Below are 26,278 nucleotides of genomic sequence, written 5' to 3'. Positions count from 1 at the left end.
TAAAAGCATGTCAAAAGAATATATTCACTTTTTTTAAGACCAACTATCATGATATTAAAAACAAAGGCTAACCTTCATTGACCTTTTTACTACTATGATTCGTTGAATTCTTTATATCATTTTCCTCTCTGATCACAGGTTTAGCATCACCAAGGGCTGAAAGAAAGTGGTTATAGTCAATTCTGAAGCAAGAGTCGTACTAAAAAATGTGATGCAAAGTTATAACGTACGGTTAAGAAAAGTTAGTGCCACAATAAATAATATGTTGAAGATAATCGAAAACCCAAAAAGTGCTCCAACAGATATCCAGAAGCAGTGCTCCTCTGTAAAAAAGCTTCTTGATTTGAGAAGGGCTTCCCCACGGTTAATGCATTAATTCGCGGATCGATATTTGGCTGCATAAAGGAGACTTTAACTGACTAAGGTGCAGTTCCACGAGAATAGTTACAACAAAATCATAACTTTCTAAATTGGTTTGAAGAATTTCATCAACAGTTAACTTACGGCGCTCCATCTTTTATCAAGAAATTCATTAAGTACCAAAGCATTTTGTCCATACATCATAGGAGAGGCATAGAATCCCCAAGACATCCATGATTCACTATCATCTGTAATTACACCATTGGATATTTTTAGTTTGTTATGATATTGTGCTAGTGAGACTTTTAAGAGTCACAAAACATGCTAGATATGTAAAGAAAGTTTTCACCATAAAACCAGACATAAATGACACTAAATTTCAACTTATTTAAGTGAAAATGGGTCATCTTGGGTTGTGCTTTATTGATATATCAGGCAGACTAAAATGGTTAAGCTAAAAACCAATGTAAAATACGTTGCTTCAAAAAGTGGCCTATAATACTTTGTTTAAAAGAATTGGATGTGTTGGTATTAATCCAAAAGTGATCAATATCTATAACCCTTAAATTAACTTTATTTGTACTCCAAGACTCGTGTAGCTGAATAATTAAATCCAACAATCACCCCCCCCCCACCCCCGGCGGACTCCAATACGGTTCAGAAATTAGGTGGATGATTGTTAGAATTAATTACCGAACCGTCCTTTTACTATATGTTTCTTGTGGAAATAAAGGAGTCTTGGAGTGCAAGTAAAGTTAATTTAAGGGTTACAAATAATGGGGAAAGTTAACGCACAAATGAAATTAACGTACTAATTGTGAGAATCAAGTAGAGTAAATATATATACAAGTAGATTAATTATGTAATTACATCATACAGTAATTACATAATTACTCTACTTGATTCTCACAATTAGCACGTTAATTTCATTTGTGTTTGATCGTAACCCTACAAATAATTATCAAGTTTGGATTAATTATCTAAATTGTTTTTATCATGTAATATTATTAGGATTCCTAGTTATTGTCAAAACAAGTTTAGGTTTAGCTATGTATATCAGGTCATGATAACTGTTTGTATTCCGAGTTTTTGAGTTGTTTTTCTTAAATTTATAAATTCATTGGAGAGTTTTTCCAAACACACGATGGATCATAATCTGTGCATATCAATTCACCTACGTGAGGATTATTATGAGATAGATTGAACGAGTTGATTGTACCTTTAGCTATTATGAATCCTCCAAGGGTGACTATCAGCAACAGGGTAAAGGCACCCAAAGTGTTTGCAATTACTTCTGTTCTTGCAACAGCAGCAATCAACCGAAAAAGGGAGAGAGCCATTTGATGTATGGCAAAGTAAGTCAAGAACTGTAGAGAAAATCTAAACCACAAAAACTGTTAGATACCGAAGAAATGTAATAATGACCGATCTTGTTCAGCACAAGTCATTGTTATTTTACCTAGTGTAACCTGGAGCAAAGCCTATAGTGTAATATGTAAGAACCACCCAAATGCCTGCTTCCATAAAAGATAAGGGGATTCGAAGCAACCAAATGGGAAGAGCAAAAGCCCATGCGGGATACAACAACGAATCTCTTTGTTTATAAAAAACAGGAAGCCGCATAACTGTCAATGCAAGCTCAGCCATCCCGTTAAACATAACAATGAGGAGACCAAAAAAAGCGCCCCGATAAACTTCCCTCCGTCTTCTAAACTTCCCACATGCATTTCAGTTCTGAAAAACATAGCCATGGCTACCAATGACATAAATGTCAATTGGAACGTCTTAAATATGTACAAAAAAGAGTTACGCTTCGATAACAACCATTCCCTATCAAAGCATGCTTTCAGTAATTCGGCATTTGATATTCCATATTTTTCTTTTACCAAAGCATCAGGATGTGTTTTGGATTTGTCATAAGGAATATGAATATCTCTTTCAAGTTTCTGTCCAACACGAAAAGACTTGAACGCGTGTGAAAATTCAGTGATTGTGATGTATTGGTTAGGTTGGTTTTTCTTGAACCAGTATTGCTCTTGGTCTTTCTTTGAAATTACCTCTTGAAGATAATCTGCTACATCCTTTCTTTCTGGGCACTTAAATCCCATCCACTCAAAAAATTCAAGAACGTTTTCGCGAGGACCTTGGTATACAATTTGGCCTTCAGACATCAATATAACATCATCGAAAAGTTTGTACGTCTCGGGGTCAGGTTGCAAAAGAGAGATAACCATTGTTAAGTCCATTACATGAACCATCTGACTTAAGAACTTGGCGATGCGACAAGTGGTTGAGCTGTCCAGTCCAGTCGATATTTCATCCATGAAAAACACATTTGCTGGCCCAACTAACATCTCTCCTGTACAGTTATTCAAAATGTAGCAACATGCATGTATTATTTTCTTTTCATTTGTAGTTTTCTAATTATTTTAATTGTTTTTTGTGAATTAGTTTGGCATTAAACATAAGGTAAGTAATATTTTTAACTAGATTGTTAGGCCATGTGTAGTGGGCGTGAGTTTGGGCGATTTTTGGGCGCGGAGGGGCTAGAACACCGCCCCCGGGGCGATTTTTGGGCGATAAGGGGCGGGGGCGGGGTTCTTTTATCGCCGTTGAAGAAGAAGAAATATTATTATTTTATTACATGTTTTGTGTGTATATATATGTATATGTATATATGTTGTGTGTGTGATATATATATATATATATGTATATGTATATATGTTGTGTGTATGTATATATATATGTAAGGATGATTTCATTCAATAACCATCTTAAGTTGTAAGAACTTTACAACTTAATGCATAGACCATATTAAAACACATCATCATTTATTTAAAATATTGAAAAGGTATTTGATCTTTTATTTTATCTCCCTTACTTCAATAATAAACAATTATTAAATTTCTCTTTCCTCATTACACTATCATTATTCTATTTCTCTCTTATTATTTTTTTTCTCAAAGTTATTAATTTAATTTATTAAATACATAATTTAAGTAAAAAAAAGTCTTCTTTTTTATTTTTAAATTATAGTATTTATCAAGTTAAATGTATATAATTTTTTTATAGTTTAATAGAAGTTCAAATGATTTATGTGTGTAAAGATGGATATATGGGTATGAGCAAATATTCTATTTTATGTATTTAGATCTAATTTTATGTTTGTACGCTCACTTTCTTTTTAATACAAATTTTATTAAAACTGGAAAAATAATAATAGATGCATAAAGTTTCATTATTTTTTATTACCTAATTAAATTTTATCACACAATTAATATGGAGTTCATACGATGGTTATTTCATATTCAGTTCATTAAATATGGTGATAATGTATTACACTTAAGGTTCAATTTAGGTAATTTGAGTAATTTGTGTATTTTATGTAATATGCGTATTTTGTGTTGTGTAATTTATGTACCTTGTGTAGTATGTAAATGGTAATATATGTAATTTATGTATTGTATGGTTGGAGAATTTGTGTAATTAGTGTAGATGCAATTTAGGTAATTTGCGTAGTTGATGTAGTTTATGTAATTTGTGTGTTGAGGTAGTTTATGTAATTTGTGTAATTGGTGTAAAGAGAAACGTTAGTGAAAGAATTTTTAGGTATTTTTTTGTTTGACACAAAAAAGCTAGTTTATTTTTATTATCTTAATATTGTTTTTACATAAAAAAAAAACATGATTTGAAGGGATACGATTAGAATAAACTTCAAAGTTTATTTAAATTTCATTTTTTGTTGAACAATTGTCACATTTATATTAACAAAAATCTTATTTAATTTAAAAAAAATCAATTTTTATTAATTAAAAAATAATATGGTTAAAAATAAATAAATATTAAAAGTAATAAATGAAAAGAAAATATGATTGATGTTTTGTCTTTTTATGTTTGCATTTTACTTAAATGCCCCTTTACCATTTAATATTATTGTTTCTCTCTCCTTTTGAAATTTTTTATTATGGTTTAATTAACAACCATACAATCTTAAATCTTTAAATAAACATGTGGTTCATATTTGATTCTCAAAGTTCTTACAACTCAAGGGGTTTCAAAGTATCATTCCCCTATATATGTATATGTATATATGTTGTGTGTGATATATATATATATATGTATATGTATATATATGTATATGTATATGTATATAGGTAAGGTTAATGTAAAAAACAATATTTTTGTGAGAATAATAAGAATAAATCTAGGTCTTTAAATCTAGGATCTAGTGGTTGAGATTGATAGTTTCTAAAAGAATGTATAGTTTTCTATTTACATGGTATAGTGTTTTATTTATGTGGTTTTTTCATTATTTTAAAGTATTTTCACACTTTTCACAAAATAATTGTTTTTTATTTAAACTTTTTTCTATGTATATATGTTGTGTGTGTATATATATATGTATATGCAAAATGAATCCTAGAAGCAACCCGAACCAACCGAACCACCCATTCCCTCCTTTCGGTCAACACCATGGTTCGCAAAACCAACCGAACGTGAACTTACAATGGAACCCGATGAACCTAAACCAACCGAGCTATCCGTTTCAATTTCCCGACCCGAACCTAAACATGTACGCCAACCGAGCTATATGTTTTTTTTATATTTTTAGTTATGTATTTTTTTTATTTTAATGCAGTTTTATTTAATTATATGAAGAAATTGGTTTTTATTTGATTAGTTTAATTATAAAAAAAAAATAATAAAAAAAAGATAATGTGGGCACAATTTGTAGCCCCTACACCATTACACCCCAAAAACAAATTCGCCCCATTTGTTGACTGGGCGCCACGTGTCATAATTCGCCCTCATTTGTAGCCCCTCCACTGCACATAGCCTTACCGGATATGATAACATAATAATTAATTATACCAAAAAAAAGTTCTGAATTAATTATCAACTAAGAGGTCAAATTGCCATCTCCACTTTGGTGGGATGGTAAAGGGTTAGGCCTTTGGGTGAGAGGTCCAGGGTTCGATCCCTGGCAATGGCGGTTTATTGTAAATAGTAGGAGGCAAGCTTAAACATTCAAAAAAAAAAAAAAAAAAAAAAAAAAAAACTAAGAGGTCAAATCAGTATTGTATTTCTATAACTGATGAATGACATACCAGTAGTGACACGTTTCTTTTCTCCCCCTGAGATACCTCTTCTCATTTGATCACCAATCATAGTATCAGCACAAGTTTCCAGCCCCAGCATCTAATACAGAATGCAACAAAACTCTAAGTACTATTTCGATCTAGTGTAGTCTGTAGACATAAAAGTTGTTTCAAGAACAATTACATAAACCATCGAACTTCCAAAGTTGCCATCATGTTAGCGATATTTTTGGTCGAACCAGTCTACATAATGAGCTTTAAATGGCCATTTTGTCATTAGATACATACTTGTGAGGCACTTAAAATAATTACATGTGTAAAAGTTTAGTTGATGGCATTTTTTAAAAGTCAAAGCCATTTTGTCTGTCAACATAGCCATTATCGCCATTTTTTGATGTGAACATATAACTAATACATCAAAAAGCAAGTAAATGATCAGGTAATATATACCTTGAGAACATAATCAGTAATCAAATTGGTTTCACTTCCTGTAACATTCATGAATGCATTCATATCAGGGTCGACTTCTTTCTCCATCTTCAACATGTCAGCAAGTAGTTTATATACTGGCCCGACACCCAAGCATCGTCCTGAAAAATCCAGTGTCTCTCGAACCGTCATCTCCCCGGTGTGAAGGTTATTTGGACTTACATAAGCGCATGTACGTTGAGGAATAAATTCATGTAGCTGGTGACCACAATATGTGACATTTCCAGATACCTGACTCAAGAAGATGAACTAACGGTGAACAAATTTACAATCACAATGTGCTTTTGAAGAAGATATGGTGAAATAATATTACTTTGAGATCATGATCAAGCTTCCCAGCAAGTGCTAGCAACAATGTGGTTTTGCCTGCACCTGGTGGACCTAAAAGTAGTGTCATCCTGCATTTAATAATACTTTTGTTACAATAAAAATAATCAAATCTTTGCACAATGATCATGTGTAAACGAACATATAGAGTAAGAAAACAAAGAAAGAAACCTTGATGGACTGATAATTCCATTAATGGATTGGAGGATCTTCACATTTCTTTTCTTGGAAGGAGTGAGCCCAATCAGTTGCAGTATGCTCTTTAGTTTTGTTTCAGATATTAGAAACACTAAAAATAGAATATTGTTTTCAAAATAGGAAGAAAACTATAGGGTAGATGGTTTCTAGGAGAGACAAATTTTGTTTTGTTTTTTGCTAAAAACATACAAAGGTTGTAGTGATTGGTGTTACAAAAAGCAAAACAAAATGGTCAAGATCCGTCATTTAAAATGACAGATCACCTACAGACACAAAATAAAACTTTTCATCCTTGGAAAGTATTTAATTTCCCTTCACTTTTCTTTCTATTGTGAAAAAATAAATCAATATAATATGAAGAAGAAAGTGTACCTCAATTGAGTTGAAGGTGGCATTATATAGAGATGGAAGAGCTCTATCGCCAACATAAGCATTTCCTTCAACTGATAAGTTCTCATATCTCACTTCATTCTTTGGTGTCTCAATCCCATCCCTACACACAATATCTCGTTTCAATCTTTGGTGTCTCGATCATGGCCAATTACAATTAACGTAGTTAACCGTTGATGACCATAACTTAGAGTAGGACGAGTTTTCCATTTTGCACGCATGATTTCCTCTAGAAGCTATTAATGTGCTTGTATATAAGTTTCATATCTAAAGATATCAGAGAAATCAATTGAAAAGTATCTTATCTTCTTTCTAGTTCTTGTGAGATTAGGCATCTTGAGTCGGCTTTCTAACATTTGTTGATCCATGTATACAAATCTTTATACTCGTGTGTGTACATGCTGCCGTTTTACCTTTATTATATCTTAGAAAACTAATTATGGTTTAGAAATGAAAAAAAAATATCCTTAGTTGAAGGATTCAAAATGCATGCTAGATGTAGGATTGCCAAAACTTCAATTAAGTATTTGAATGTAAAAATAAAAAGTCCAAGTAATGTCATGATCAGGGTTGCCTCTCCATCACATTTGATTATATCATCACATCATCACCTATGTATTCAAACTACTACTAACAAAAAGGTTTGTTTTATGTAGTTTCATGAAGTCACTCTTGCTTGTTGATTTTAAGAATTTGCACATTGTCTGAAAACTGAAAAGCTCCAATGTCTTTGACGTCTTTCATTTCATTTATCAACAAATAAATGATAATTTTTGAAGATAATTCTTGTAATCTAACATATATATTTGGTATACAGTATGTGGTTGGATGTAATCGGTTCAGTTCGGTAAATTCAGTTATGCAACCAATCAAAATCAAAACCAAAACCGAACTGTGATTTTTGGTTAATTGGTTATAGTTAACCAAACCATTGGTTAATTGTCCGGTTTGGTTAATTCGGTTGATTGGATTACTGTTTGCTCACGTCTAGTTTAAGTGATGATGGGGTTTGACATAACATGTTGGTCATGAATTAAAAAGGGGTAAGATTATCCAAATGACGAGAGTATATAAGAAATCCTAATATATAAACTTCTAGATGTTTTATATGCATAAAATTATGAACTTAATAACTCATACAGTCATACCACAATTTTACTTTAATTTTAAACTTATGTTGGTTTAAAATAAATAGATCGACCATCGATGAAGTTTTATCAGCTTAAAATATATTTGGGATGAAGTTTTCTTACGGTTAAATGATTTGTGAAGGAGAAAGTGCTAATGGATGAATACATTGTTGATGTGTTTCACTGTTTTGTATAGTGTGCATGTTTAAATGTGTGTACATAGGCGAATAAGAAGTCATTGTCGAATTAAGGGAGATATTAAAGACATTGAAGACTAATTAATAGCATGTTGAAATGAATAGGCATGATTCATTGATAGATATAAGACATTACGAACAAATGATCGTAACATGGCCATTTTGTGGATAAGCTAAATGAGGTCATGGCTTTAGGCCTCGATCTTAAACAAGGGTTATTTTTATGGGTTTGTGAGTAGAGGAGTTTTTTTTTAGTAACTCATTGATAAGTCATAACAAGCTAAGGAGAATTGTCTCATATATTATTACTGGATATCATCTATATTCCATAATTTTTGAATACTCACTGATGTTCTATGTATAAAGAAAAGAAAAAAAAAGTCTTAATATTTTTGTTAATTTTAGGCATCCAAGGACGTTGAGCCGACTCTATGCGCAAATGCATATGGGGGATTACAATGTTTAGAATAACTATCAAAGTAAAACTAACTAGTAAATATATAGTAAGTAGTTAATTAATAGTTATAGATATAATATAGACGTTTTCAAAAAGAAATATACGTATAGGATGAACTACGAGGTGGCGTTCCGTATCCGTACTTAGATACGATGTTATCTACTATGATGAAAGGTCAATTGTGACTTAACTAAAAGGAGCATTAATATCTTTCGTTATAAATTCATAAAAGGACAAGCGTGTACATTTTATATGTTTAACATTTTTTCTGAGTTGTACTTTTTTGTTTACAACTAAATATTTTAACTATTTTAAAAGACAGAATTACAAATTTTGTCCTTTAAAATAAGACGAATTACGGTTCGTGTCCTTTTCTAAGTTTCCTTGCAGGCGGTGTACTTTAAACTTTTTTTTCCTACAAGTTTTGTCATTTACGCTAACTGGGTTAGAAAAAGTCAGTTAAATCCCATCACGTGAGGCGCATGTGAGGGTAGTTTTGTCCTTTCATCTACACCTACAAAAAGTTTATACTCACTCTCTCTCTCTCTCCCTTTTCATCTCCCTCAACCACTGAAACACAACCCATCACTACAATCATCAATTTCTTAAATTCCCCCGATTACTTGTCATATCTTAGTTTCAAATCATGGCCAACACCACCACTGTCTTGAACCATTCTAGCGTCGCCGGAGATGTTGAGTTCCGGTGCTTCGCCGGAGTTTACAACCACTGCAACATCCGTATCCGCTGTCGGAAACCCACCGGCGCCGCTAGGGCCATAATTGAACCCTAATAGTCGTTGCCAAAAACCTAATCAGAGTGTATTTCTTTTATAACAGCAGCCCCGCCGTCACTTGCAGTCAAATAATGGTGGACCAATTCGGGCTTACAATCAACGCCCCTTGCTGATAGCAACCGTGATTTTGGTTTCGAAGACAGATCTGATGAAGGACAAGATGTGGTGGTGGTTTCCGGGTAATGGAGATGGGTGGAGGTGGAAGACGGTGGCAACGATGCAGGGAGGAGACGTGGAGATGAAGGGTGAGACGGTGGCTATGAGTGAGAAACTGTTGTTTAGGCAAACATATAATTGGAACATGGCCATCGGAAGGTAGCAGGCGGTGGTAGTTAGGGTTTGTGTGTGTTAGATTGACGGCGGAGTGGTTAATGGTGGTGCAAGGGAAGAAGAGGGTAGGGTGGACTGGTGGTGGCTGGAGGAATTGATGGTGGTGATTGAGTAGTGGTTAACGATGGTGAATGAGGAAAGAAGAAGGTGGGTTGGTGTCTGGTGGGTGAGGTACAAAGAGACTGATGAAAGGGGGTTTTGTTGTAGGCATAAACGAAAGGACAAAACTACCCTCACATGCGCCTCACGTGATGGGATTTAACTGACTTTTTCTAACCCAGTTAGCGTAAAGGACAAAACTTGTAGGAAAAAAAAGTTTAAAGTACACCGCCTGCAAGGAAACTTAGAAAAGGACACGAACCGTAATTCGTCTTATTTTAAAGAACAAAATTTGTAATTCTGTCATTTTAAAATTTAATATTTATTAAGGATATTATTTCAGTATTTACTTTTAAAATTATACACACATATATATATCCTAGTTTAATCCTCCTTAGTTACGGGGGTTTATTCAAGTTTTTTTTTTATCATTTTGATATTTTATGATAATATATTTTATTTTTTAAAGTAGTTTAGTTTTAATTTAATACATATATATTAGTTTGTTATTATATTTTTTAGCGTTTGAGTTTTCTCAATTGATGTCACACCCTCAAAATCCACTAACGGAGTTTTACCGTCAGAGGGTGTGAACTGGCAGGATCGGAATCATTAGTTATAATCAAACCAAAGAAAAACGTTTAAATGTAAATAAGTGCGGAAGCGTAAAACCTTAATTCAAAAGTTGCGTCACGCAGGACGACTTAAAACCAAATGTAACTGTTAAAATTAAGTTTGCAGAATATAAGTATTTTCGTTTAATGCATGCTCCTAAACCGCGCGCCCCGCCTCGGCTACCTGAGAATAACATACTAAAAGTGTCAACACAAGGTTGGTGAGTTCACAAGTTATATAAGATAAATCGTTTAGCGTTTTGCGTAACCACGTTACGGCGTTTAAGTGTTTTGCATTACCAGATAGTGTTATGTCAAATTATATATCGATAGGTAGCTAATCTATACAACAAGTATCGCTAAGTGGTTCGAGACCGAAGCTGACTGTTTATCAAGTGCCCGTCACCAGGTCAACCCAGACCATGGTAAGTGTTAGCCAAAATTACACCCACTCAACCTCCAGTTGAGCTTAGCGTCGGGTGGGGTTTGTCAAACCCAGTAGTACTACTCAACAGTGACTCGCTATTCCAAATATTAACCGGTTCGATGTGTGGGACTTCAAATGTTACGTTTGCCGCTTAGCCTTTACAAGTGATATATAATTTATAACAAAATCTTAAATATGCGTTTATCTCAGAAAATGCGTTTATCGGAGTATGTTATCTCCCCCAAGTGAAAAACGTTTGAAAACAGTTCAAAGAGCGGGGTAAGTGAAACTCACTGTTTGCGAAGAATATCCCGATATAGATCACCAAGTGATGCGCGTCGTAGAAACTCTCTAGCGTTCTAAATAACAAAGAGATTTTCTAAGTATCGGTACGTTTAACGAGTCTCTAGACTCGGCACATAATACCTATGCACATAACATGTGTCGTGTTTCGTTTTGTGGATCGTGTGTGACTTAAACAAGTACAATTGTGATACGATACATGAGTGAGCAATTACTTTCGTGTCTCGTACTAATAACATACTTTACTAGCAATTATCCCCGTAAGGGCATTTTGGTCAACAAACAAAGATTAACTAACCATTATTCCCCATAAGGGCAATTTGGTCAATTCATGGCAATCAATTAACAACTATTCCCCGCAAGAGTATTTTGGTCAAAACACAACAATTATATAAAAACTATCATATTTCATGCATTTTTTTACACAACTCAGCAGCTAGTTTCGTTATGACAGAATTTCTACTTGAAAGATTTCACTAGTTCACCGATCATAACGTCTCAATTAATTCACCAAAAATTACCACAGAAGCATACATATCTTAGGTTTCCAGAACATATTTTATCTTATTTTTATTCCACATATTTTCCTTATAATGACCAAAACATTACAGCAAACTCATATCAGTCAGATTCATGCGCAACAGAATGTTATTTGCAATTCCCGTTAAACGAAAAATCCAATAAATGCAAGACCACTTGGGTTTGGTTCCTAACTCAATGAGTCAACTTCCAGAAGTGGAACCAACCCAATTGGTCTCGTAGTTCATGAGATATAACATTTACAACATAACCCAACAGCAGGTCTAACAGCACAGCTTTGCACCACGTTTTTGTAAAATCATAAAAGTTAACTTTCACACGTCCAAAAATTATAAATTTATATTCTTTAGAAACTAGACTCAACCTAGTTTACTGTAATAACAATTATCTCAATCAAATTCCACTTTAACATCCCGTTACAGTCATTCAAACATCAACAACACAATCTGTCCAGAAACTGTTTGCATCCAAACTCAACAATTTAACAATCTATGAACTATCATGCATTCACATAACACTCTAGACTCCATAAACAATATCCATGCATATCAATTACACCCAATAAAACTAAAAATTAAACATAGAGGATGCATAGAATAGTTGTTTATACCTTCCTAGCACCTTAATCTTCAATCAAACTTGAAAGATCTTGAGTGTGTGTGTGTGTATATTGATCGATCACAAGGAGAGGGGAGAGGGGATGGCTGGCCAATTTGGGGTTAGGGAAAAGGGATGGGAGTTAGGGTTTATGTTTATCATGTATTTATAGACTAATATGTTACACCTTGGCCCCTCAACTCCTAAGTATTACTTTTTCTAGAACATTCTATCATAACTTGCACCTTAAGTTAACATTAAGTATTTCCTTTTTCTAGAACATTCTATCATAACTTGCACATTAAATTAACATGACAATAATATTATCACATAACACATAATCCTAACACATAATTATCACATCATTAGTGTTTTAGTGTGTTTCATTTATTCATCAATCGTTTGCGTTTCGGTGCAAATCCCGAAAGACTACTACACATGTAGTAAGTGTTAAGCGTCATTTAAACCCTAGTTTAAATGTAATGAAGTTTGCGTTATAGATTCAATAAATCTAAAGTTTGAATTGAAGGAGTTGCGTTAACGGAGTTAACCTGAAATTGACGATTGTCACATCATTCCCATGTTAAAGAATTTTCGTCCCGAAAATTTGAGTCAAGTCGTGATGAGTGTCTGAAAAAGTAAGAAAAATTTTCAGTTTGTCATAATTGAGATGTGTAGGTTTTTTATATTTTTAACGAACAAATATAAACGAACACGAGCATGTTGATTTTTTTAAATGAACAAACATGAACACAATATTTTTCTAATGATAAAGGGGACGTTGATGTAGTTGACAATGGTGGGTAGTATCGGAAGTTAACCGGCGATGGAGATGAACAGCAACAGAGAACATGTAAAAGAGATAAATTAAATTAGGGTTTAATGATGAAAGTGTTTACCAATAAATGAAATCTTATAACCCATTTGAGGGCTAAGACCCATAACCCATGGAAATAATTCTTCGATGGTTAAGAGGTTATTTCACAAATAAATGAGATGTTATAACCCGTTTAGGAGTTATCTGGGTTTTGTGAGACCCATGATCCGCAAAAATTATTGTTTGACTATGAAAGAGTTTTATAAATATATGAGATGTTATAACCCATTTAAAGACTATCCAGGTTTGGTGAGACCCATGCCCACGAATTCGGGTTAAATGCATGAGAAGCCTCTATTTAGAAATCAAGCAATCTAGTGGCTCTAGAGAATGGGGGAACAACCTGAGAGCGACACCTAAGGTTTCATGGTAGACAATTATATAGATAGTTAGATATATATATATATATATATATATATATATATATATATATATATATATATATATAAGGTTTTGATCAATACAAATGAAATTAACGTGCTAAACATGAAAATCAAGTAGAATAATTATATATATATATAATTAGAGTAATTATGTAATTAAATTACATAATTACTCTAATTATATATATATATATATAATTACTCTACTTGATTTTCATGTTTAGCACGTTACCTAAAAATAAGTATTTTGCTAGGAGGACTTAGAATAAATCATAGTCATTGAATCATGTTAATCAATGGTTGAGATTTGAAATTACCAATAACCGACATAGTGTTATAGAATTACTCTTTCATCATTATAATCGATATAGTTTCCTATAATTGTTTTTTCATCATAATTTGTAATGCCAAATGTCATATATTTGTTGGTTCTTACAATTCCTAGGAAACTCTTTATTCTTATTTGAACTCTTTTATATATATATATATATATATATATATATATATATATATATATGAAAGGTTTATTCTAAAAATAAGTAGTTTTTTAGGAAGATTAGAAACAAATCATAGTCATTGGATCATGTTAATAAATAATTGAGATTTAAAATTACCAATAACCGACATAGTTTCCTAGAATTACTCTTTCATCATTATAATCGATATAGTTTCCTATAATTGTTTTTTCATCATAATTTGTAATGCCAAATGTCATATATTTGTTGGTTCTTACCATTCTTAGGAAACTCTTTATTCTTATTTGAACTCTTATATATATATATATATATATATGAAAGGTTTATTCTAAAAATAAGTAGTTTTTTAGGAAGATTAGAAACAAATCATAGTCATTGGATCATGTTAATAAATAATTGAGATTTAAAATTACCAATAATCGACATAGTTTCCTAGAATTACTCTTTCATCATTATAACCGACATAGTTTCCTAGAATTGTTCTTTCACCAATATTTGTAATGCCAAATGTCAAAAATTTATTGGTTCTTACCATTCCTATTAAACTCTTTATTCTTATTTGAACTCCTTTATATATATATATGTATGTATTCTTTCAAGTTCTTAAACAATTTAACAGTTCTGTAATGATAATCATTATATATATATATATATGTTTAAGTTCAAGAGAGAAGTCAAATTATTGAGAGAAATATGAGAAATGATTCTAACCAATCACATCATTTTCCTTTCAATTTATGATTATTTAATTAGAAGGACATATTAGTAATATTATTGATTTTCTTGTTTTGGTAACTATAGTTACATTAAAAACTATAAATATCATGTTGAGTTCAAAATGAATGATTATCATACTAGATAACATTAGCCAATTTTTTATTATCTTTTAGTTTATTTATATTTTAATTACGTTTAAAAACATAAAGTTTTTTTTTATAATATTCACCTACACATAATTCATATTCGCCTAAAAAATTATTAGTTCATTTTATTTTATTCTACACTTAGCTAATATTCACATACACATAACTTATATTTGCTTACATATAACTCATATTTTCCTACATATTAAAATTTGATTAATTTGATTACTTGTGTAGATGAATTAGTTATCATTCACCTACACAGTGCAATAATGCCTACACCAGATATAAATGTGAAAAGAAAAAATGTTTATATCTTACACTAGATATAAATGCAAAGAAAAAAAAAACCTTTGTTTAACCAATAGTAAAAAAACAAAGTCAATGAAGAAATAAAACAATAAAAAACTAATTTAGAAATATTTTATTAGAGAGTTACAATGTTAATAAAATACAATTTAACATTTAAAATATACACTGACATTACGATTTGACATTTACTAAAATACAATTTGGCATTTCGATGTTAATAAAAAACTAATTTAGTAATATTTTATTAGGAACTTAGGAAGCATGTAATTTTAGGAAACAAATATGAAATTTGACATTTAATATCTACAATGATCCTTTTAATGCCTAGACATAAATGACTAAATTACCCATTTTGTATTAATAAACTTATAAATGAATTGATATTTATTATAATATTGTCATTATCAATATCTACCATTGATTAGACAAAATTAATGGCTTAGATGAACTTCTTTCATTTCTCGCAGTAAAATGGTTTATCTCTTGAATCATCACATATATATATAGAAAGGGGGTTAAAATAAAAATACATAGTTTTGTAAGAAGAGTAGGAATAACACAAAATTTAGAGTTAAGAAACTATTTAGCATAAATCCTTAATCCTAGGAAACTATTTGGTAGTTTAAAAACTACCAATCTCATCCATTAGATCATAAATCCAATGGCTTAGATTGATTCTTACTCTTCCTAGAAAACTATTTCTTTTTATTATAACTCACCCCTATATATATATATATATATATATATAGGGGAGGGTTATCTTAAAAATAAGTAGTTTCCTGGGAATACTAAGAATAAGTCATAGCCATTTGATCATGTTAATCAATGGTTGAGATTTAAAATCACCAATAACCGGCATAGTTTCCTAGAATTACTCTTTAATCATTATAACCGACATAGTTTCCTAAAATTGTTCTTTCATCATCATTTGTAATGCCAAATGTCAAAAATTTGTTGGTTATTACAATTAATAGTAACCTCCGTATTCTTATTTGAACTCTTTTCTATATATATATATCAAATAATCATCATATGTTAGTTATCTCACGTTCTTCTAATATTCATATCAAATAATATTATTATATTGCATATCAGTTGTTGTTAGTTACATTACATATGATTTTAATTTTGGATGCATATAATCGTGGTTTTGACACTCGATCAACATATACATATTTGGAATGAAATAATAAAGGTGAATTGTATTTATTTAATTGAAAACTATCATTTATTGTAATTGTATTTAATTTATGGCTATAATAAATGTAATTATACACATTTATAAAATCATATTTAAATAGTTCAGTATTTTAATTCCGTATAGTTGTAACAGGTTCTATATAGATGTAAGAGTACCATTGCAACGCACCTCTAGACTAATTTTCTGATCGAACGTTGCCATCCGTCGCGTAGCGCGGGGTAAAAATACAAGTTTTTATTAAAACTCAACTTTTAGAAAACTAGTCAAACTTTTTACTTTTAAACACTTCTTAACTCTAAAAAATTAATGTTCTCAAATCATAAAGGAAAAAAAAACATAATATAATTTTTTTAGCTTATTAAAACTTTTTGTATTATGTTAAAAAAAAGAGACTAACAAAGATTCAAAAATTTTAAAGACCATTCAAAGATTTAAAAAAAATGTTTCAAATAAAACTATCCTACTTTCAAAATTTTGTAGATTAAAAACCAGGGTCAAAAGCTGACTTTGAATTAAATATTTTTGAAGTAATTTAGGAGTATGCGTAGGAGTAGATGTGTATGTAGCCGTTCAAAGAAAAAAGAAATATAACGTAAGACCATAAAAGAATGTTGTAAATGCATGCGATAATCGAAATCAAAGGTAAAACTTGTAAGTATAATCGGGTTTGGAAATAGTATGTGGGTATTGCATTTGTCTTCGATCGACCAGATGATATATTAAAGGAAACATGCATGTGTGGATTTAGCAGGGTTTTCTTTACGGTGGTGGGTTTGGAGAGCAGCGGTTTACGGCCTAGGAGGCTGCTCTAGAAGCTACTTGTAATACTTAACATTCTTAAACTATAAGAATTTGTTATACTTAATAACTTGGTGGCTTTGACTTTTTCTTTGATAACTTGTAATACTTAACGTTCTTAAGCTATAAGAATTTGTACCTCATTCATGTTCTACTTATAGAATTTATTTATACACATGCAAGTGAAGTAAGATAGGAAATAGAAAGTATATAAATATAAGACACTAGTTTGAGTCTTTAGTGTTAAAGCGGTTTTATTTAAGTTTTTATTTTTAATCGTTTTACTATTTTATATTTTGTAATTATTTGTTTTGTTTTTTTAACGTAGTTTTATTTTGATTTAATACGTATATATTAGTGTGTTAAGTACATTATATTTTTTAACGTTTCTGCTCTTTCAATTAAGATGTGCAGGTTTTTTAGATTTTAGCGAACGAACACAAACATATTGATTTTCTAAACGAACAAACACTAACTTTTATCTTATGAAAAATGGGTGGTTGATGTAGGTGATGGTGGTGGTTGATGGATGAGAGGGGAGGTTGAAGACGGTGGGTGGTAATCGAAAGTTAACCGTTGATGGAGAGGATAGACCGGCAACGGCGAATATATGTAAAGAAGAGAAATTAAATTAGGGTTTGACGAAAGTGTTTCACAAATAAATGAGATGTTATAACCCGTTTCAGGGCTATCCGGTTTTAGTGAGATTCATGACCAACGAAAATTTTTGTTTGATTATGAAAACGTTTAATAAATAAATGAGATGTTATAACCCATTTAAGGACTATCCGGGTCAGGTGACACTCGTACACTTGAGTTCAGATGAAACACATAAGAAGACTCAAATCACAAATCAATCAATCTGGTGGTTTAAGAGTGTGGGGAGCAACCGGAAGGTGACAGAATGGATATTTTGGTAGACATTTAGATAGATAAATAGATAGATAGATTAGGAACTTATATGTGTATTTATAACAAATTAGTTTTTATCCCCTGTATTACGGGGGTGTTATATATTTTTCGTTTATAATATCTTCGTTTCTAATATTGTGATGTATTTTTTTGGATTTTAGTTTATTTATTTGAAGAAGTTAATAATATACTTGAATCTATTTTGATACATTTATATTGGGTTACATTCTTTCTTGAATGAAACATTAAAAGAATTATCTATTTAATTTTTATATTTGTTTGTTTATGTTCATTTGTTATAATTTGGATATTAGTTTGTGAAACTTTTCATTTAAGTTAAAGTTAAAAGAAAAAACACTCACTAATGTAACTTAATCCATACTGAGAAATTAAATCAGGGTTTGATGATGAAAAAGTTTCACAAATAAATGAGAGGTTATAACCCGTTTAAAAGTTATCCAGGTTTTGTGAGACCCATAATCCGCTTATTGTTTTTACTATAAAATTCTATCTTAATTATAAATAAAATCATTTTTTTTAAATATGATATTAATTTATAGTATATATCCAAACCATATTTTATAGGATTTACATATCAAATCTTTGGAGGGATTAATTTTTAATTTAATGAGATGTTTAACCCGTTAAGGTTGTCTCGATTTGGTAAGACCCATACACATGAATTTGTGTTAAACGAATGAAAGACCTCTATTTACAAATGAAGAAAACTTGGTAGTTTGAGAGAGATGATGAGCAACTATAGAGCTTTTAGATGTTTCGTTTATAGTTTTTATCCCCTGTATTACGGGGCTATTTTACATTATTCGTTTATAATATTTATATATTTTTTTGGATTTTAATTTTATTTATTGTAAAGCCATTAATAGTATACTTATGATTTGATTATGAAAGAATTTCATAAATAAATGAGATGTTATAATTCAGTTTAAAAGTTATTTGGTTTTGGTGAGACCCATGACCCGCTTAGTTTTTTTTGCTATAAAATTGTTTATTAATTATAAATAATATATTTTTTTAAACAAATATGATACTAATTATTTTTAGTATATCCTTATATTATAGGATTTTCATATAAGATATTTGGTGATATTAATTTTTAATTTAATGAGATTTTATAACCTTCTTAAGGGCTATCTGAGTTTTGCGAGACCCATACCCCTGAACTCGGGTCAAATGAATATGAAACATTAATAATATAGTAGCTTGAGAGAATGTAGAAAAGTTTTGTTTATATACATATAGGCTTAAGTTTACGCGATAGATCAAAGATAATCAATGACTCAGATTCATTTATCACATTTCTCGCAATAAGATCATTTCTTACCTGAACCATCCCTATATATATATATATATATATATATATATATATATATATATATATAAAAGGGTTTAAATAAGAATAAGGAGTTTCCTAAGAATGGTAATAACCAACAAATTTTTGACATTTGACATTACAAACTATGTCGGTTTTTGGTAGTTTTAAATCTCAATCATTAATTAACATGATCCAATGGCTATGATTTATTCAGTCTTCCTAAAAAACTACTTATTTTTAGGATAACCCTCCCATATATATATATATATATATATATATATATATATATAGGGTAAGGATCCTAAGAGAACCCTTTACAAATTGAGAACTTTAAGAACAATTAGAAGCTACTTGTAATACTTAACATTCTTAAACTATAAGAATTTGTTATATTTAATAACTTGGTGGCTTTGACTTTTTCTTTGATAACTTGTAATACTTAACGTTCTTAAGCTATAAGAATTTGTACCTCATTCATGATCTACTTAGAATTTATTTATACACATACAAGTGAAGTAAGATAGGAAACAGAAAGTACGTATATATAAGACACTAGTTTGAGTCCTTAGTGTTAAGGGGTTTTATTTAAGTTTTTATTTTTAATCGTTTTACTATTTTATATTTTGTAGGGGTGAGTTATAATAAAAAAGAAATAGTTTTATAGGAGAGTAAGAATCAATCTAGGCCATTGGATTTGTGATCTAATGGTTGAGATTAGTAGTTTTTAAACTATCAAATAGTTTCATAGGATTAAGGATTTATGCTACATAGTTTCTTAACTTTAAATTTTGTGTTATTTCTACTCTTCCTACAGAACTATGTATTTTTATTTTAACCCTTTTCTATATATATATATATGGGAGGGTTATCCTAAAAATAAGTAGTTTCCTAGGAATACTAGGAATAAATCATAGCCATTGGATCATGTTAATCAATGGTTGAGATTTAAAATTACCAATAACCGATATAGTTTCCTAGAATTACTTTTTCATCATTATAACCGACATAGTTTCCTGAAATTTTTCTTTTACTATAACTTGTAATGCCATATGCCAAAATTTGTTAGTTCTTATCATTCTTAGAAAACTTCTTATTCTTATTTGAACCTTTTTCTATATATATATAGAAAAGGGTTCAATTAAAAAGAAGTTATTTCCTAGGAATGGTAAGAACTAATAGAATTTTGACATTTGGCATTAAAACCTATGGTGAAAGAATAATTCTAGGAAACTATGTCGGTTATAATGTTAAAAGAGTAATTTTAGGAAACTATGACGGTTTTTGGTAATTTTAAATCTCAACCATTGATTGATATGATCCAATGGCTATGATTTATTCTTAGTTTTCTTAGGAAACTACTTAATTTTATGATAACCCTCCCCTATATATATATATATATCTAACTATCTATATAATTGACTACCATAAAATCCTACGTGTCGCTCTCAGGTTGTCTCCCCCATTCTCTAGAGCCGCCAGATTGCTTGATTACTAAATGGAGGCTTCTCATGCATTTGACCCGAAATCACGGGTGTGGGTCTTACCAAACCCAGATAGTCTTTAAATGGGTTATAACATCTTGTGAAACTCTTTCATAATCAAACAATAATTTTCGCGGGTCATGGGTCTCACCAAACCCGGATAACCCTTAAACGGGTTATAACATCTCATTTATTAGTGAAATAACCCATTAATTATCAAATAATTTCTTCCACGGGTTATGGGTCTTACAAACCCTAATAGCTCTCAAATGGGTTATAAGATCTTATTTATTGGTAAATACTTTCATCATCAAACCCTAATTTAATTTATCTTCTTTACATGTTCTCCATTGCTGGTCTCTATTATCTCCATCGCCGGTTAACTTCTGATACTACCCTCCATCGATCGTCAACTACATCAACGTCCCCTTTTTCATTAGACAAATTATATTTGTGTTCATGTTTGTTCATTTAAAAAATCAACATGTTCGTGTTCGTGTATTTTTGTTCGTTAAAAATCTAAAAACCTACACATCTCAATTGAAAATACCCAAACGCAAAAAAATATAATAACAAACTAATATATATATTAAAAACAAAAACTTAAATAAACTCCCGTAATACGGGAGGATCAAACTAGTATATATATAGAGGTATAAAATTAAGATAGATCGTTTCTTAATCTTTCTTTTCGGATATTGCACCATATGTTTCATTAAAAATCAATCTATTTAAAATTAAATATTTTATTAGTGAAAAAACTTTATTAAATATTAAAAGAACTTGTTTTTAATAAAGTTTATATATAGTAATGTCAAAAGAAAATTATACAAAACTATGACAGATTTTAAATTTAATTTTAATCTTTAAAGTTGGTTAAAAATATTAAATCATATAAATTAGTTAATGAATATAAAAAAGAAAAATACTTAATTTTGAAGCATGTTATCCACACAAGCGGCTTTGACAAGTCGGCTTCCTACATGAATGAATTACAACCTTCTAAATAATTTAAAAATACAAAGAACACTAAAAAAGATGATAATGAAGTTATAATAATGAACTTCATCTCAAATTGGTTTTTACAATAAAGAGTAAAAACTTAATAGTTACTAACTGTGTGTATATTTTTCTTATTTCATCTCAATTTGGCTTTGTATAAATGTATATAAAGCGCTGGAGCCCGCATTTCATAACGTCATTATGAAAGGGTGTTGGCAAGGATGTATTTGTTATATAGTATATCGATGTTACTATGTTACTATGCATCAACAATTGAAAGAATTATAATGTTTAAACCCTGGGATTCTATATGTCAGAGTGAAATAATCAAATCACATGGACTAAAAATGTAATATACTATATGTGCATTAACATATAATAAGATTATAATAAGACTATGTGTACTGGAGGATTACAAAATGGGTCATTTTGTGCCATATGACGCTCAATTAGCAAATGATGAGTTTTTATTTTTTTGAGTGTACTGGTGTTGATATATATATATATATATATATATATATATATGGGAGAGTTATTCTAAAAAGAGATAGTTTCCTAGAAAGACTAGGAATAAATCTTAGCCATTAGATCATGTTAATCAATGATTGAGATTTAAAATTACAAAAAACCGTCATAATTTGCTAGAATTACTATTTCACCACTATAACCGACATAGTTTCCTAGAATTGTTCTTTCATCATAGGTTATAGTGCCACATGTCAAAAATTTATTGGTTCTTACCATTCTTAGGAAACTCTTTATTTTTATTTGAATCATTTTATATATATATATAGAAAAGAGTTAAAATAAAAAGACATAGTTTTGTAGGAATAACATAAAATTTAGAGTTAAGAAACTATTTAGCCTAAATCCTAAATCATAGAAAACTATTTGGTAGTTTAAAAACTACCAATCTCAACCACTAGATCGTAGATACAAGTGCTTAGATTTATTCTTACTCTTCCTAGAAAACTATTTCTTTTTATTATAACTCACCCCTATATATATATATATATACCACACACAAAAAAATATAATAATAATATTCATCAAACAATCACAGGCAACAAAAGACACTCCCCCCACATCGCCCCAAATATCGTCTAGGGCAGTTTTCATCCAAAAAATCGCCCACTTCGTGGGCATTTGTCACCCCACTACGGATAGCCTAAATAGAAAAACTAACCTCAAACTAATATTAAATATGAAATAAAAAAAATGATTTACTGTTAAAAATTCTTAAAACTTTTTTAAAATATTTAAAAGGTCCGAAATGAACCACTAAGTATAATTCATGTGAATTATAATAATAAACAAATAATTCTGCCCAGCGTTGCATCGAATATGTGACGATAAGTCAGTTGGCATCAGTTCTATTCGTTATGGTAAAAGATTTGTGTCAAAAGCTTCATTAACAAAGTTAAAGAACTAAAAAAGTAAATTTGTAAAACTAAAATTGAGAGGCCAAAGTTTATATATATATAACTTTTATGTCAAAAATCTAATGAATTAAAGTTTGTAAACAAAATTTAGAGACCTAATTATATGTGCTAAAAGTATAAAGACCTAAAAGTACGTTTAATGACGGGAGTTAAAAGAAAAAAAAACTATAAATTATATGTGCTAAAGTTATCAGTTATGTGGTGGTTGAAGAAAGGCAACTTGACTAACTGCCTTTTAAGATGTTAAAAATTTATGACAAGTTTTTCAAACAAACAATTATTTGAGTTAGATGAACCTTAATTGTAAAAATGGTAAACTCTGTAAATAAGTAGTTAAGACTTATAGACGTTAATGCTCAATTAACAATTATATAATATATGGATGAGCAAATGATATTAGTATCAAAACAAACATTTCTGTATCGGTACCGGTATCAAGTTTTTAAGAAAATTTGGATCATCAGAATGATACGTCATTCACTAAAATTTGGCCTACGGTACCGTATTGATACTGAACAAATATTTTCGCTACCGGTACATGTAATAAATTTAAAAAAATTGATATTAGTTGGTATGTCACCGAACGAATCCTTGAAACATTGCAATTAATGGGGTCAAGAATTAGATTGTCCAACCATACCCAATAAATGCTTAAATGCGTGTCTCCCAAAATGCAGTTGAGGAGGTGAAGTAATCAATGAAATCATGACCTCCACACTTTACCACCATATTTTGTCTATATTTTACCATAATTATTAGTTTTATAATTAATATTTCTATTATTATTGTTATTATCTTTGTTATTATAAATACTGTTAAATAGTATTTATACTTTTTTGGTATCTTTTATACCACGTATTATTATAATTAATAGTAATATTAATTATTTTATTATTCTGTTCATTTTAGTATTTCTATTATTAATTCTTCAAGACCAATTATGGCATTATATATCTATCGTGTATATATACGCTATTCATTATAATTAGAGAATCGTAAAGTGTACGGCATTTATGCTCAAGAACATCTTCTTGTGTATAACCCACCTTATCTCGTCGTCCTAATAAATACATGTGGACATAACAAAACTAAAGAAAATATGAAAACATGTAAATAAAATGATTATATATGTTAAATATCTTTATTTCAAAGTAAGAATTAAGAATTTGTTATCTTTCTAGAATTTGATCCATGATTTTTATTGAAGAGAATATGAAGGATCGATCTATTTTTAGGCGAGCTTTTAAATTACAAATGGTTTTAACACACTATCAGACCATGTGTAATGGATGGAGCCTTATAGGGGGCGTTATGCGTCATGTGGCACCACATCACCATAGGGGCTTTATGATTAAATTGGGTGTACTGCAGATGAAAACCCAACAATCATTACCTTATTATTATTTATAAAAAAAAAAAGGAATAATAACATATAAAAACCCACCAATCAAAACTAACCCTTCTCCCCCCCTCTTCCACGGTGCGTGTAATGCCCCGAGGGTAGGCGCTCCCGGCACTATGATGCGCCTTGGGGTTGGGAAGCGCCCCACTATATGTGGTCTTATATTAAGACAATATAATAACTCGTTTTAAAGAAACCCACTTAAAACTTTGTTAGCATTTACAAAAAACATAGTTTGGCTATATCAATAACATACCAAATAAAAAGGTGTTTGATAGCGTGAATATCTTTCAAATCGAAAGGGCCGTAATGAATAAAAATGGTGTAGGCCTATCTTTCCCAATAATAAAACTTGTATGTCATTTACACTTTGTTATTTTTAATTTTGTTACTATCCTTATCCATCATTTTTTATTTTTTTTCTTATCTATCATTTTACTTGAACCCTGAATCTCATGTGATGGGACAAGTTATTTGACAACATAATATTGGTTGGATATAATACGTTGATTCGTTTATTTGGTACATGTACATGTATATATACTTGAAAATATCAAAAGATATGTCATAAGACTAATATTTTTGTTATGTAGAAAGCAAAACACATGCGTGCATGCATGCGTAAGTACATGTATGTATGTATGTATTACATGTATACATATTTAAATACATACAACATATACACATAAAAAAGTACACAGAATAAGACTTACCGCCTCTATGAAGTGAATTAATCTCCTATATCCTCTCATGTCACTTACGTAATCTATTTAAATCAATCTTGTTAAATATATACAGACGATTCAATTACATATTTTATAGTATAATTAGCTTTAAAACCAGTGTAATACATATAATGATTCAAACGTGTTGTTTATCTTATTGATTATTCATGGTATCTAACTTTTTCTAAAAAAGGTTAATTAAGGATGTTCTTTTCCCGATTTGAGTTTTAACCATCGTCATATACTTTTGATAATTACGATTTACATAAGTGCGGATCAAAGTAAAAAAATAGAATGAATAATATATATTTATGCGTTAATAATTAAATTAAAGGGAAAGTTTACCTTTGAAATCTTTCTTTTATTCTCTTCAAGAACTTGACATGAACCTCAATCTCACCCTGAAGTAGGCTATATGTGAGCATATTATCATGTACTTGTTTACCCCTGCCATTACACTCTTCTTCTCCATGATCATTTTCTTTCGGGCGCCAACCGCCCGGATAAGAAGAACCACCTCCTACGTGATTCACAGCTGACGCCGCCATTGTTTCAAGGTGGCCCCAAAAGTAATTTGCAGATTAAGAAAGATATAGGGATATGAATATATAATTATATAAACACACCAAGCGGTCATTTATGTAGGCAATCGTACCAAGTTACTATGACTTGTGAACTACATATTGGACCTTCCAAAGAGGGTTTTTGGTATGAG

The 26,278-nt window shown here is 30.4% G+C and overlaps 1 pseudogene across 1 annotated transcript; it reads right to left on the bottom strand.

The window, feature by feature from the left end:
• Window positions 1-72: 72 nt before the first annotated feature.
• Window positions 73-26,278, bottom strand: LOC143602784 (ABC transporter G family member 39-like; annotated as a pseudogene). Its single transcript, XR_013147918.1, has 11 exons — window positions 25,909-26,278; window positions 6,846-6,966; window positions 6,447-6,535; window positions 6,262-6,346; window positions 5,910-6,179; window positions 5,469-5,559; window positions 1,820-2,719; window positions 1,580-1,740; window positions 505-608; window positions 231-395; window positions 73-156 (listed from the first exon to the last, which is right to left on the bottom strand). The product of XR_013147918.1 is annotated as an ABC transporter G family member 39-like (transcript).

This window comes from Bidens hawaiensis, unplaced genomic scaffold (genome assembly GCF_021521415.1).
Source record: "Bidens hawaiensis isolate Kalapana, Puna unplaced genomic scaffold, B.hawaiensis_p1.1 tig00059849_1, whole genome shotgun sequence".
In the NCBI taxonomy this organism is placed as follows: domain Eukaryota; kingdom Viridiplantae; phylum Streptophyta; class Magnoliopsida; order Asterales; family Asteraceae; genus Bidens; species Bidens hawaiensis.
The sequence above is the reverse complement of the archived record's forward strand: the minus strand, read 5'-3'. Positions and strand labels throughout refer to the sequence as shown.